Raw genomic sequence first — 6967 nt, 5'->3', positions numbered from 1 at the left:
AGATGTGGTGGCACGCTGAGGCTGGCCAGCAGTGCTGTCATCTTCTGATGATGAGACATCGTCGGCAGAGGAAACTCTCGGGGTGACATGCTGGGACACATCCCAGGAGATACTAGTTTCCAATGAGGACAAGCAGCAGGATGTGCCCTCATCTGTGTCATTGTCAGTCACACCCTGGTGTGGCCCCAGAGAAGAGGATGGCTGACTGTGTATAGCCATGGAGCTGCCATAGAGCACCATCTTGGAATAATTGGCACTGATGTCAAGACTGCTGGTGAGAAGGGAACCTTCCACATCAGAACCCTGACTGGTGAGGTGTCGGGGTCGGGTCCTCTTGGGTTGGTAGCACAGGATGGCAGGCGTTCTATGTCTTCTACCACCCAGTTTGGAGATCTTTTCCTCCTCCTCCTCCACCATCTCCTCCTCCTCCACCTCCTCCTCCTCCACCTCCCCCTCCTCCATCTCCTCCTCCTCCATCTCCTCCTCCTCTCCTCCTCCACCTCCTCCTTCTCTTCCTCCTCCTCTTCTCCTCACCTTCTTTCCCAATCTCTTCTTCCTCCTCCTACTCCTCTTCCTCTTTCACCTCCTCTCCCCCTTCCTCTTTCTTCATTTCCTCCACCTCTCCTCTCTGTCCTCCATCTCGTCTTCTCCTCTTCCTCCTCTGAATTCCCTTAATCCTTCCCTCCTTCTCTTCCAGCTCCTCTTCCGTCCTCTTCTCCATCTGTCTCCTCCATCACCTCTTCCTCGTTATCCCCATCCTCTCCTTTTCCTCCTTTTTCTGTCTCCCCATCTCCTCTTCCTCCTTCCATTCTTATTCCTACTCTTCCATCTCCTCCTCCTTCTCCCTTTCCTCTTCCTCCATCTCCTCCTCCACCTCATCCTCTTCCTCCTACCTTTCTTTCTCCAGCTCCTCTTTCTCTTCCTCAAACTCTTCCTTCTCTTTTCTCTCATCCTGTCTCCTTCCTCCTCTTCTTCCTCTTCAGTTTTTTTCCTTCTCCCTCTCTCCTGACTTCTCCTCTTCTTCCTCCTCTATCTCCTCCTCCTCATCTCCTCCTCCTCATCTCCTCCTCCATCTCCTCCTCCTCATCTCCTCTTCCTCCATCTCCTCCTCCTCCTCCATCTCCTCCTCCATCTCCTCCTCCTCTTCCATCTCCTCCTCCTCCTCCAGCTCCTCCTCCAGGTCCTCCTCCTCTAGCTCCTCCAGCCCTTCCTCCATGTGCTCCTCCCCATCCCTTCCTCCATCTCCTCCTCCTCTATTTCCTACTCTCTTCCTCCTCCTCATTTTCCATGCTCCCCTCCTCCTACTCTCCCTTCTCCATCTCCTCCTCTTCCTGCTCAACCTCCTTCCTTCAACTGCTTTTCTTCCTGTTTCCTCCTCTTCTCCCTTTCCCTCTACTCTCAATTTCCACTCTTCCTCTTCCTCATCCTCTTTTCCCTAGTCATCATTCTACCTATGAGTCCCCTTCCTCCTCCCACCCGTGGTCCTCCTCCTCCACCCTCCTTCCCCTCCAACCTGCCTTTCCTCCTGTGCACCATACCATCCTCTATCCCGTCTTTCTTCCTCTTCCTCCTCCCCTTCCAGTTCCTTCTCCTGTTTCCTCCGTCTCCATCCTATCACCTCCTGCTGCTCCTCTTTCTCCTCTTCCTCCTGACTCTCCTCTACTTTTTCCTTGACCTTCATCCTCCCTCCTCTCCCTCCTCCACGCCCTCCTCTTCCACCCACCCTTCTCCGCGCTTCCTCCTTCCGTGACTGCTCCCTCCACTTCCTGTTCCTCGTGCGTCCTCCCTCTTCCTCGTGCTCCTCCTCCGTCTTTCTCCTACCCAGCCTCCCCTCCCCCACTATCCCTCTTCCTCACTGCCTCTTCCTCCTCTTCCTTTTCTTCCTCTGCCTCTTTCTCACCTACTTCCTGGCGTTTCTTAAACTCCTTCCCTTCGTCCTCCTTCGCCCCTTGTCCTCTTCCTCCCTATGCTCCACTTCGCGTCTCTCCTGCTCTCCCTCTTTTTCTCGCTATTCCTCCTCCTCCCTCCACTTCTGCCCACCTTCTCCTCGCGTTACAGCTCCTTTCTTTCCTGCTCGCTCCCTACCTCTATTTCTTTCTTCAACTTCCTCCTTCAAATCTTCCTTCCTTCTCCTCCTGTTTCCCGTCCTAGCCGTCCTCCCCCACTTCCAAACACTTTGCCCCCTTCCTTCTTCCTCCTATTCCATCTCCTTTTCCACTCTCCCCTGCTACTCCTCCCCTCCCCTCCTCCTCTGTCACCTCTTACTCATCCTCTCTGCACCTACTGTTCTAGGTCTTCCTCCCCTGCTTCCCCCATCCCGTCCTCCTCAAGCTCTTCCCTTCCTCCTCCTCTTCCTCCTTCCCTTCCTCTTCATCCTCTTCTCCTACCTTCTATCTTCTGTATGCTCCTCCTCCCTCCCCCTCGTCACTCTGAGCACCCTCATCTCTCCCCTCTCCCCCACCCTCAATAGTTGTCAGCCCCGTTCTTTCCTTTCCCACCCTTTCTGCTCCGTCTGCTCCTCTCCCTCCTCCTTTCCTCCCTCCTGCTCCTCCCCCATCTCCACCAGCCTTCTCGCTCATTCTCTTCCATTTCCACTCCGCCTCTTGTGCCTCCCCATGTCTTCCATCGTTCTTGACTTAATTTTCCTGTTTTGTCTCCTTGTGAGTCTCCTCTTCTTCCTCCTCCTCTTCACTCTCTGCCACCTTCTAATTTTGCTTCTCTTCTTCCAGTTGTCTCTCCTGCTTGTCCTGCTCTTCTGCCATCTCCATCCCTCCTCTTCTCCATCTCCTCTGTCCCTCCTCTTCCTCCATCTCCTCTGTCCCTCTGTCCTTCCTCTTCATCTCCTCTTCCTCCATCTCCTCCGTCCCTCCCCTTCCTTCTCATGTCCTCCATCCCTCCTCTTCTTCCTCCACGTCCTCTGTCCTCTTCCTCCATCTTCTGTATCCCTCCTGGTTCTCCATCTCCTCTCTTCCTCCTCTTCCTCCATCTCCTGTTTCTCCTCTACCTCTTTCATCTCCTTCACCACCTTCATCTGTTTCCTCTTCTCCCTCTCCATCTCCTTCATCTACTTCCTGTTTCCTCCTCCTCCTGTTCCTCCATCTCCTCTGTCTCTCCTCTTCCTCCATTTTCTCTATCTGTCCTCTTCCTGCATCTCAACTGTCCCTCCTCTTCCTCCTCCCTGTCCTCTGTCCCTCTTCTTCCCCCATCTCCTCTCTCCCTCCTCTTCTTCCATCTCCTCTGTCCCTCCTCTTCCTCTTCCATCTCCTTCAGCCATTCATCTGTTTCTTCCTCCTCTTCCTCCATCTCCTCTGTCCCTCGTCTTCCCCCTCCATCTGTTACATCCCTCCTCTTCCTCCACCACCTCCTCCTCCATCTTCTGTCCCTCCTTTCTTCTCCATCTCCTGTCCCTCCTCTCTGCTACATCTCTTCTATCCCTCTTTGTTCTCAATCCCTTCTTCCTCCTCTTCCCCACCTCCTGTCCCTCTTCCTCCTCCATCTCCTTCACCAGTTCGTCTTTCTTCCTCCATCTCCTCTTTCCCTCCTCTTCCTCCAACTTCTCCATCCCTCCTCCCCTTCCTTCTCATCTCCTCCATTCCTCCTCTTCTTCCTCCTCGTCCTCGTCCTCCTGCTCCTCGTCCTCCTCCTGCTCCTCGTCCTCCTGCTTCTCCTCCTCCTGCTCCTTATCCTCCAGCTCCTCCTCCTCCTGCTCCTCCTCCTCCTTGTCCTCCAGCTCCTCCTCCTCGTCCTCCTCCTGCTTCTCCTCCTCCTGCTCATCTTTTCCTCCTCGTCCTCCTGCTCCTCCTCCTCTTCCATCTCCTCCTCCATCTCTTCCTCCCCCTCTTCCTCTCCCTCCTCTTCCCCCTCCTCCTCCCTCTCCCACTTCCTTACTCCTTTTCCTGCGTCTCCCTCTCCCTCTCGGCACATCCTCTCCCTGCCCTCTCCTCTTTTTCTATGTCCCTTCCACCTTTCCCTGCTCTCTGTATCTGACACGAGCCAATGTCTACATCTAAAGTGATGTTGCTGTCCATTTCTGGCCGCCCTGCCCCTTTCTGATTCTCTTATTGCCTCTTTACTTCCCTCCCCTTTCCTCTGAACCCTTCCCTCCCACCTGTGCTGGGTCCTCGCCCCAGTCCTAGCCTCAGAGGTTGTGGAACAGGATATCTAGGGCTTGACATGCCTCCTGGGTTGGTTGGTCCGCCCCTGTGCAGGCTCCTATCTGGCCCTAGGCTCTACTCTGGAGATGAGGAAAGTGGGGGGGGCGGCAATTGTTCAGTGTGCTCAACTCCCCCTTGCCCCTTCCCAGCCGCACCTTCCTCCTTCCTCTACTACTACCTCGTCCCTCCAGCCTCCTTCCCACCCTGCCCTCCTCAGGATCTCTGTACTGTCTCCTTTCTGTCCTCACCTCACTGTCATTTCTGGAATCCTGTTTTCTCACTGCTCACTCTCCTCTTCCGTTTTCTCCACAATTCAGGCTCTCCCACTGACCCTGTGGCCTCCTGTCCCTCCCAACACCCCCTTGCCTCTTCCTGAGATTTCTAGTCTCCCCTTTTACACTTACAAACTACCTCTACCTTCCATGGTGTTTAAGTCTTCATCTTCCCGACCCTCCCCTTCCCTCATATGTACTCTGATGACTGGTGCTGACAACTCCCCCAGCCCCCCACTGTCCCTCCCTTGCAGCCCTGCCCCCAGGTCAGCTATGCTGGGAAGGCCTGAACTCCCCAACGTTGGGGCTATTTTTATCCTGTGGTTTACAAAACTTAGGTCCTGTCCTGCCAGGCCCCGAGATCTGGGCTCCAGTGTCTCCACTGCACAGGCTGTGTGCCTGGGACACAGGGTCATCCAAGGGCTGGGAAAGACGACTTGTCACGAAGGAGGTGGTCCACACAGTGGCCTTCCATCCTGTCTTCCCTTCCTCCCCCTCTGGCTCCCTTCTCTCAAGGCAGGGCTCTCCGAGAGCCCTACCCCATCTTCCTCCTTGCCCCGTCTGACACTCCCCGCAGCCCACCCTCAGCAGACCAGGGGTCACTCTGCTGCCTCTCTCTCACAGTCCCTTTCCCTGTACCCCGCTGCTCTGTGGGAAGCAACACTGGAGGGCCCCGATGGCCCAGTCATTCGGGTGGCTGGGTCCCCATGTCACCAGGCCATCCACATGGATGTCTCAATCCCCTACACCAATGGATCCCCAAGGAACAGAAGTCAACCCACCACACACAAGGGTCCCATGTCCCTCCTTGCCGATGTGTGTCTTCCTGTGCTCCTGTCCCCAACTGCATGGCCTTAAGAGTCTTCAGACTTTTATCCAGACTGTTGGGAAATGCTGACCCGGTGCTCCTGGCTGGCCCGGTGCTCCCGTGGCACCCTTGCCTTGCCTTACTCCCATCCCGTCTGCATTTCTCCCTCATCTCTCATCACTTCGCCCCCTCCCCGCACCTTCCTGTGTCACCCTCTGGTCACCATCCCTTCCACCTCCTTTTCCATCCTTGTCACTCAAAGTCGTCCTCTCCTTTCCCTCCATCTGCTCGTCTTTTCTGTTCTTCCATCCCTCTCCCCTTGCTCTGAACAATAATGAGTTACAATAACGACCAGCCTGGCAAGATATGCCCATGGGTGCAATAGTGGTATGCTTGTTAAAGGGGTAACCAATCGACTCGTGCTTAGTACTGTCAATCAGGCCCAACCTGGGGGCAGGGGGTGAGAGGCATGAGCCGGAAGGAAGAACCTACTGTTATTTCACTCTGGCTTCATTCTTGGTTCCCCATGCTCCCCAACTGTCACCTGTTCCTCCCCCTGGGTCACAGACACAGCTGCAGCATGGCCACCAAGATGGCAGGGACAGGTGTCTGTGAGGTTGGGGACCCCACAGGTGACACCAGGCTCCTGGGTCATCCTCTGCTCCCTCCTCCCTTACTTTCTAGCTCCTCCTGACCTGCAAGTCCCCTCCCTGCTGCCTGAGGTCCCTGGGTCCTGTCTTCACCTGCTCCTGCCATCACTCCCCACCTTACACTCACATCCTCAGCTACCGCAGCCTCCCAATGCCTGGGCCACTGTGTCCGACTTTCCGTCTGTCTTTCATGGGTTCTCTCCATCCTCGGTCCTTTTCCCTACCTATCTCCTTTCTCTGCTCATCTCTACTTCTGCCTCTTCCTTCTCCTCTGACCCTCCTCTCTCCATACTGCTCTCCTCCCTCCATACTGCTCTCCTCTCCCCTTTCCCTTCACAGTCAGTTTTTCTCCCTTTTAAATTTTTATTTTATTTATTCATTTACTTTCTATTTGTTCTTTTTTTTTTTTCTTGACACGAGGGTTCACTATGCAGCCCAGGCTGGCCTTGAACTCAGAGATCTGCCAGCCTGTGCCTCCCAAGTGCTGGGATTAAAGGAGTGTGCCACGACACCTAATCTCTCTCCTCTCTCCCTCCCTCCCTCCCTCCTTCTCCTCCTCCTCTTGCTTCCATTTTGTGTGTATGAGAGAAGTGTATGATGTGTGTATGTGTGGTGTGTTTTGTGTGTGTAGGCCAGAGGTCAACCCCGAGTGTCATTCCTCAGATGCTGTCCACTTAAAAAAAATGTTTTGTTCTTGGGGTCAGACCCAGCATCTGGGCTGGGGGACAGAGCCTCGCTTGGGTCTCAGGCCCTCGCTGGGGCTCTCTGCTGAGCTTCTCTCAGGAACATTACAGGCTGTGACAGGCTTCGTTGGGGGTTCTGGGAAGGATCGTTGGAGGTGGTGTGGGTCGTGCTGCTGTCAGGCTGTTCTTATCAAGACCATCATAGTTTTTTGGTGTGTATTGCTGTGTCTTGTGTTGTATTAAAATATATTCTAATAAAAATGTTTTTTTGAAAACATTTCCTAAATATGAAAATACTATGTATATTGGCACCATTTCTTGATAACTACAACTACCTACCATAAAAGTAAAATGATTAATATCTTGGAACAGATGATACCAGTACACTTACTGAACATAA

The sequence above is a fragment of the Nannospalax galili genome, unplaced genomic scaffold, assembly GCF_000622305.1.
Source record: "Nannospalax galili isolate Female #2095 unplaced genomic scaffold, S.galili_v1.0 scaffold960, whole genome shotgun sequence".
NCBI classification, from domain to species: Eukaryota; Metazoa; Chordata; class Mammalia; order Rodentia; family Spalacidae; genus Nannospalax; species Nannospalax galili.
This window is presented reverse-complemented; position numbering follows the sequence as displayed.